Genomic DNA, 9,210 nt, shown 5'->3' on the forward strand with positions numbered 1-9,210 from the left:
GAACGAAGCGGGGAAAGTCGCAGTAACCGCCCGAAACCAAAATCTGCGAGATGGAAATCACTATTGCCTATCCCTGCCGCGCAAAGCCTATCTGCTGGATTTCTATAGGTTTCGATAGGGGTAGGTTTGTAATTTCACCCAAACGTGACGTAACCGCCTCTCACCCGGATTCATATACGGTGGGCGCCAAAAGACAGTGTGCCCTCGGCCGAAATTGACTCCCTCCCCGATTCATATTCATACACGGTGGGCGCCGAAAACAAACTCTCATCGGCAAATATTTGGTGTATGCGAGATTACCGTCCTATCCCCAACCGACTAATGTTGCTGTGATGTAGTAGAAATTTGAAACGAGGGCTAAGTTTGTAAATTTCCTTGCATTTAAGACAAGCGCGCCCTGACTACATGGTTCCCCCCTTCCTCTCTACCTCCCTTTTCCCCATTCGTACTCTGTGGGCGCCAAAACGCCCTCTCCACCCCACCCTCCTCCGTCCGCCGCCGTCCGCCACCCCATCCACCGCCGTCCTCCTCCACCATGTCCGAGCTGATACCCCGACGCCGCCGTCCATTACAAGACATCGACCTCTCTCATCCACGCCTTTGGACCGGGATCCTTGCATCCCGTCCTCTCGCTTCATCCCCGCTGTCATCCACCTTGCCAGCACCGCTCCTACGACCGTCTCGTCCACCGCGCCCCACCGCCACCGTCTACCCTCCTAGATCTGCTTCCACGCCGCTGACAGCCATCGCTACCGCAGCACCGTCAAATTCTCACCAGATGCGTACGCGGTGCCGCACCAGAGGCGGCACTATTTCGTATATTCTCAACTTATTTATCGCAGCAAGAAAATAGATCGCCACTGCTTTACTCTGATTTCTTGTCTTGGTTGCGAAGTTGCCTTTGTCCGGTTTGCACCTTCAAATCCGCCATGGCACGCTCAACACTATACTCCCAATGCTTATGGTTTTTCCCTTTTATATTCCACACTTGTTAAATCACAGTAGACTAAATTTCAAAATTGGGTCAGTCAATTTTTCAGAGCTCGCCGGAGTTCGCCGGTGCGATCCAAGGGGCTCGGGTGGTTGTGGGGCCTCGCCGAACGAAGAAAACTTGACCCGGGTGGGGGGTGGGGGTGGTGGACAAACACAGGTGATGGGGGCCGATGGTCCGGCCGGCGGCCCATGCGGTGTTCTGTATGGGAAGAATCACAGACGAGGAAGAAGAAGGGTTAGGAGACGTAGGATCTTCATCCAACCGCCTGAAATGGTCAAGAGACAGCTGGGAGTTGCATTCTTAATGCGCTCTGGTTCATCATGTGTGGGCACTACGCAAGCAACATTTTATTATCCAAAATATGCTTGCTCTTCTTTACCATGTTCGATAGTGCTGGCCTATACGCGATCGATAGGCTTTCAATTACTAGCGGCAATACAACACCGTATTTTCAAGCTAGTTCCACTTTCCCGATTTATATATCGTGGTTATGGTGTACCCCTGTTATGTACACTATGATCTGCCTAGTTGATGTGTGCTCATGTTATCATGGTTTGGCAATAAACTATCTATACAGTATATTATGAACCTATCATCTGCCAGCTATCCTTACTTCTAGAGCCTATTTTTTTGTGTACTTGTGCCAGATTATATAAATGCACGCACGATATTACATCACAGATGAGCTCTCTCATCAGAATCCAGTGATAGCACGTAAGTGTTTACAGGGGCGCCCCTATATTAGAATATCATCTGCATTACAAAGATAATCTCACAACTATTTATGTTTTCAAGGTTCTCAGATATTATACGCAATTACAGTGAATATCAGAATCCGCGCATCAGAAGAATATTGTGGAACACTGCAATGACTTACAAAATTGGCACCAAGGCATTGAGTGCCATTTTGGAAGCAATGAAACTCGTACACTCCCCACCTGTTGATTCTTGTTCAGAATATCATTCTAATGACTATTCTAACCTCGAGGAGTCAAAGGCAGATGGCCTGTCCTGTTCACCCATCAAGGTGCCTGTTCTAATTTGGCAAGGTTTTATTGATTGCGCGTATCTTGGATATGTTGTCTTGCATTTCTTCTACTTTGTTGCACCACCATCTGCTTAGTTTACTCATCATATAACTCGAGATGCTATGCCCATCCATTATCAATACATATTCAATCTATCGTCATACCATGTTTTTCCACTCAAATGGTGTTCTTGTGCATCAGACATCAAAAAGGAGAGGATGATTGCCGAACCTGAAGGAGCACCAGCAAAGTCCTTGAAAAACGTGGTGGTGGCGGAGAAATCAGACAGCGCCCCATTTATATTGGCTTACAACCAGTGACACAAAACATAGGAACGACTCGAGCAGACTGTACCCATACTTCACTGGCCACACCACTAGCCCCACCACACAGGACCTGCACTCCAGCAAAAGGTATACCGATTTCATTTGCCATAGCACCAGCCGTACCACAGAAAAATCCCACTCCAGCAAAAAGTACAACAAGTCCACCGGCCGAAGACCTATCCCAACTGCAGAGACGGCCAATTCCTGCAGATTGGAACCCCATTCCATTTATTCCCAGTTTAAAAGACAATGCTTTCAATGTTGTTAGGGACTACGTGCATATATTTCCATCATGGGAAGATTATAGTGAAGACAAACACCATTTTCACATCTTCCTGTCCAACTTACGTGTAAGTGCTATTATTCATGGTTATTATTTTCCTGTTTTCTGCTGATTGAACACATCAATGATTTACATTACATTGTTGTAACTAGGTGAGGGTCAATCTGGATAGTCATGACGAGCAAAGCTTGCTTGTGCTTTTCAAGGAAGCAGTGCAGCAGTATCGGTGTTACCTGAGGAAATCACACTTTGATGGCAAGTCTATAAACAAATTTCCGGTGAAGTCTCCTGTGCTAAATTTAGAAGACATTGAATAGAAAAACCTTGTTATGCACTGGTCTCATTCCCAGGATGAGGTACTGTCTAGGAAATCACATGCCAATTTGAACTTCTACTTTTCCGCATGTGCCTTACGGATCTTTTTTGCAGGAAATCAGCTCGAAGAAGAATTCCGGTTGAAAAGAACGACAGGATATCGCAAATATGCTGCCCGCTGTTTTGCTCTTGTTAGTACCTGTTGTCCTGTATCACTGTACTTGCATACATACCTGGTTCATTATGTGACAGCAGTATGCATGATAGCTTGCTTATCAATTGTTCGCTCCAAATTATCTGATCTGTATGAATGGTTACATTAGTGTAGAATATATCCAATGCCAATGAATTTTTTTAGCTCTGCATTGTTCTTGTAAGTACATGCTGTTCTTTATCAGTGTACTTATATTGACAAGTAGTTGTTCATGTACCATCACTCTGCAGCTTATTTTCCTTTGCCCTCCATTTTCTACACATCAGATCTATATTTACTCTTACCATAAGGTTGGTACTGAAGAAGTTTAGCTGTGCATTGCTCTTGGCTGTGCCTTTTGCCTGTATTGCTGCACATACATTTATAGCTACTTGTTTATGTAGCATCACTCTTCATCTTATCTTAAATATTCTCCATTTTTTCGTATATTATCACATCTATATTTACTCTTAACAAAATGTAGAATAAAGGCAATGCTTACGAAGAACATTCCGTGCTAAACCTCTTGAATTGCCCCCCATCAGCATGGACAAGGGCTTTATAGAGCCTGTCTTCACCAGTAATGTAAGTTTGTCCTTCTCAAGCCTTCAAACTTTGTTGTGTATATTTGATTAGGCATGACTGCAACAGCTGTTTATTTTTGGTATTTGCATCAAATTGCATGTTTAAAGTTTATTATGTAATTCATAAACAAAAGTTTGTCCTTCTCAATTTAAGTTTTCAGTTGTACAACTAAGTTCCTTCTTCATACCATGTAAATTAAACTATACAAAGCAAGTGATCTTCTTTTGCACTACATGTATGCTTCTGTTCTTCATCCGTAATCCAGTGGTGTGGTGAACCTACCCACTACAGCACAATGTCATATTCTGCAATGTCTTAACTATGAACAATGTCATATCATTTTACTATTATTTAAACCGCCTCTTTATTTGCCAATCTGAAATGGGATAAATTGACAGCACACTAACCATTGATACTTATGAGTTCTTGATCTTTAATCCAGTGGTGTCGTGAAGCTGCCAACTCCTTCACAATGTCAATTCCTGCCATGTCTTGACCTGAACAATACCATATTGTGTTAATGCAATTTTAAACTGTGTCACTTTATTCGTCAGTAAGAAATGTGATGAATTGTCAGCACTGATACTTTTATGTGCAAAACCTGTCATCTGTCTGCTTGTTTATCTTTTGAAGTGAGGAAGATATAAGTGTTGAACAAGCGCAGTCTCATCATCTTGCTCAGTTGCTTGCGCTGCAGCTCCCCAGCAGGGCTAACCTTTCTTGAACTCTATTGAAGTGCTGTCGGTTTTGTATATTATTTTGTCGGCGTGTTTATTTGCACTGGTGGCGATCTTTGATGCCCAGTGTATGTAATTTGTTGTCTGCTTGTGCTTTATTATCATAGTGGCGAACTTTGATGCCCAGTGGATGTAATATGCCGTAATTTCTTTATTGTATAGTCTAGGTTTTTTCTTATTCACGATGCTGCAGTTATTTTACTGTATATATATATATATCATGTCTTCGTAGTAAACCGGCCAAACCGTAAAATTACGGTACATAATCGGGCCGTCATGCAATCACGATGTATGATCCACATCATGGGCCCCGTCAAACTAGCCCACTAGTAGATTCGGGCCTTTAATAGGCCGAGTAACCCCCGGCCCTCTTTTCGCAAGAAAACTCAATGGGCTTTTAGGAGGCTGAGAAGTAGGCTGGGCCTGAAACGTGCCGAATAGCTCACGGGCCGGCGGCAGCCCGAAATGGACCCCGGCCCATGATTGTGCGAATCAATTCACGGGCTTTTAACAGGCCAAAGTTGTCTCAGTCCTTGTTTGGCCCAATCAGATATCGGCTGCGAGCAGGCCGGATGCAAACCGGGCCGTAGTTAGGCCCAACTATATGACGGGCTTTTAACAGGCCGAAATTAATATAGGGCCGAAATGTTAAATGGTCCCTTAACAGGCCGAAACTAATATCAGGCCGGTACTAAATGGACCTTTAGCAAGTGGGCCCAAAAGCATAGCGTCGAGTCAACGGGCCAAATCTGATATGGGCCATAATTGAGCCCAAAGCCTCTTAAAGGGCCGGACCTGATCTGGGTTGTGATTTGGCCCAGAAAGTGGGAGGCTTTTAACGGGCCGGATCTTATATGGGCCATTACTAGGACCGGAACGTGGCAGGCCATTAATGGACCGTATCAATTATGGGCCGGCATTTGGCCCAAAACATGGTAGCCAGTTAATGGGTCGGCCTACTAGGGTCCTCAAAATCTTTTGGGCCTATAGCTGGGCCGGCCCATTAATGTCGGCGAAATCTCATGGGCCTTTAGCTGGGCCGGCCCGTTATGATCCGCAAGAATTTTGTGGGCATTTATCTGGGCCGGCCCATTATGGCACACAAAAATCTTGTGGGCCTTTACCTGGGCCGGCCTATTATGGCCCATGAAATCTTGTGGGCCTTTAGCTGGGCCAGTCCATTATAGTCCGCAAAATCTCGTGGGCCTTTAACTGGGCCGGCCCATTATGGGGCGCCAAATCTTGTGGGCCTTTAGTTGGGCCGGCCCATTTAAACTTGATTGGTCGTGCCACGTGTCGACGTATCATAGGCGCATTCTGTCCAATGAGTGGATGACATCTGTCCCAACGATGAGCCAACACGTGTTTCCTCCAGCCAATGATGATTATACACGTGGAAAATCCCCATAGGTCGGGGCTGTTAACGGGTTATCGGATCCAAAACCCGACCCGATAGCTTAACGGCGTTCCATTACGGTGGATGCCACGTGTCGGTCACCCTTGACGAAAGCACTTCTGTGATGCGCGATTTATTGTCATGGAAGTGGACACTTCCGTGATGATAATTTTGGTAATGTCATCGAACACTTCTATGACAGCACAGGTATGACTATCTTGATTCTGTCATAAATTTGTCATGGATGTACATGCATGACAAAAAAACGCGACCTACTATGACAAACACGTATCATCACGGAAGTGTATTTTTTTGTAGTGCTTTCCTTTCTCCCTTGAGGAGGGAAGGAAGGAGGGACTTGCCCTCCCCCGTTTCCTTTCCCTAGGGCTGGCCGGCCTGGTGGAGGGGTGCACCAGCCCCTTGTGGGCTGGTCCGTCCCCTCCTTGGCCCATTAAGCCCATATCTTTCGCCAGGGATGCCCAGAACCCCTTCCAGTGACCCGATACCCGGTACCCTCCGAAACACTTCCGGTGTCCGAATACCATCGTCCTATATAGCAATATTTACCTCTCGACCATTTCGAGAAACCTCTTCATGTCAGTGATCTCATCCGGTACTCCGAACAACATTCGGTCACCAAATCACATAAGTCATACAATACTATATCGTCATCGAATGTTAAGCGTGCGGACCCTATGGGTTCGAGAACTATGTAGACATGACCGAGACACCTCTCCAGTTAATAACCAATAGCGGAACCTGGATGCTCCTATTGGCTCCCACATATTCTATGAAGATCTTTATCGGTTGAACCATTATGACAACATATGTTATTCCCTTTGTCATCGGTATGTTACTTGCCCGAGATTGGATCATCTGTATCTTCATACCTAGTTCAATCTCATTACCAACAAGTCTCTTTACTAGTTCCGTAATACGTATTCCTATAACTAACTCATTAGTCACTTTGCTTGCAAGGCTTCTTATGATGTGTATTACCAAGAGGGCCTAGAGATACCTCTCAGATACTCTGAGTGACAAATCCTAATCTCGATCTATGCCAACCCAACAAACACCTTCGGAGATACCTGTTGAGCATCTTTATAATCACCCAGTTACGCTGTGATGTTTGATAGCACACAAGGCATTCCTCCGGTATCAGGGAGTTGCATAATCTCATGGTTGAAGGAATATGTATTTGACATGAAGAAAGCAATAGCAATAAAACTGAACGATCAATATGCTATGCTAACGGATGGGTCTTGTCCATCACATCATTCTCCTAATGATGTGATCTCGTTCATCAAATGACAACACATGTCTATGGTAAGGAAACTTAACCATCTTTGATTAACGAGCTAGTCTAGTAGAGGCTTACTATGGACACGGTGTTTTGCCTATGTATCCACACATGTATGAAGTTTCTGGTTAATACAATTCTAGCATGAATAATAAACGTTTATCATGATATAAGGAAATATAAAATAACAACTTTATTATTGCCTCTAGGGCATATTTCCTTCAGTCTCCCACTTGCACTAGAGTCAATAATCTAGTTCACATTGCCATGTGATTTAACACCAATAGTTCACATCTTTATGTGATTAGTACCCATAGTTCACATCGCCATGTGACCAACACCCAAAGAGTTTAGTATAGTCAATAAAATAGTTCACATTGCTATGTGATTAACACCCAAATAGTACTAAGGTGTGATCATGTTTTGCTTGTGAGAGAAGTTTAGTCAACGGGTCTGCCACATTCAGATTCATATGTATTTTGGAAATTTCTATGTCTACAATGCTTTGCATGGAGCTACTCTAGCTAATTGCTCCCACATTCAATACGTATCTAGATTGAGACTTAGAATCATCTAGATCAGTGTCAAAGCTTGCATCGACGTAACTCTTCACGACGAACTCTTTATCACCTCCATATCCGAGAAACATTTCCTTAGTCCTCTTTAAGGTAACTAAGGATAATTTTGACGCTGTCAAGTGATCTATTCATGGATCACTATTGTACCCCCTTGCCAAACTCATGGCAAGGTACACAACAGGTTTGGTACACAACATGGCATACTTTATAGAACCAATGGCTGAGGCATAGGGAATGACTTTCATTCTCTCTTTATCTTCTGCCGTGGTCGGGTTTTGAGTCTTTACTCAACTTCACACCTTACAATACACACAAGAACTCCTTCTTTGACTGATCCATTTTGAACTCCTTCAAAATCTTGTCAAGGTATGTACTCATTGAAAGTCTTATCAAGCATCATGATCTATCTCTTTAGATCTTGATGCCCAATATGTAAGCAGCTTCACCGAGGTATTTCATTAAAAAATTCTTATTCAAGTATCCTTTTATGCTATCTAGAAATTCTATATCATTTACAATCAACAATAAGTCATCCACATATAATATCAGAAATGCTACAAAGCTCCCGCTCACTTTCTTGTAAATACAAGCTTCTCCAAAAGTCTGTATAAAACCATATGCTTTGACCATCTCATCAAAGTGTATATTCCAACTCCAAGATGTTTGCACCAGTCCATAGATGGATCGCTAGCGCTTGCACACTTTGTTAGACCATTAGGATCGACAAAACCTTTTGGATGCAGTTTTGACGTCCATTTGCCAGATTTCATAATCATAAAATGCGGCCATTGCTAACATGATTCAGACAGACTTAAGCATCACTATAGGTGAGAAAGTCTCATCGTAGTCAACCCCTTGAGCTTGTCCAAAACCTTTTGCGACAAGTCGAGCTTTGTAGACAGTAACATTACCATCAGTGTCAGGCTTCTTCTTGAAGATCCATTCATTATCTACGGCTTGCCAATCATCGAGCAAGTCCAACAAAGTCCACACTTTGTTCTCATATATGGATCCTATCTCAGATTTCATGGCCTCAAGCCATCTGTCAGATTATGGGCTTATCATAGCTTCTTCATAGTTTGTAGGTTCGCCTTGGTCTAGTAACATGACTTCCAGGACAGGATTACCATACCACTCTGGTGCGGACCGTGCTCTGGTTGACCTACGAAATTCAGTAGTAACTAGATCTGAAGTTTCATGATCATCATCTTTAGCTTCTTCTCTAGTTGGTGTAGGCATCATGGGAACAATTTTCTCGGATGTACTACTTTCCAATTTGAGAGAAGGTACATTTACCTCATCAAGTTCTACTTTCCTCCCACTCACTTCTTTCGAGAGAAACTCCTTCTCTAGAGAGGACCCATTCTCAGCAACAAAGATCTTGTCTTCGGATCTGTGATGGAAGGTGTACCCAATTGTTTCCTTAGGGTATCCTATGAAGACGCACTTTTCTGATTTGGGTTCGAGCTTATCAT

This window comes from Triticum dicoccoides, chromosome 3B (genome assembly GCF_002162155.2).
Source record: "Triticum dicoccoides isolate Atlit2015 ecotype Zavitan chromosome 3B, WEW_v2.0, whole genome shotgun sequence".
NCBI lineage: Eukaryota > Viridiplantae > Streptophyta > Magnoliopsida > Poales > Poaceae > Triticum > Triticum dicoccoides.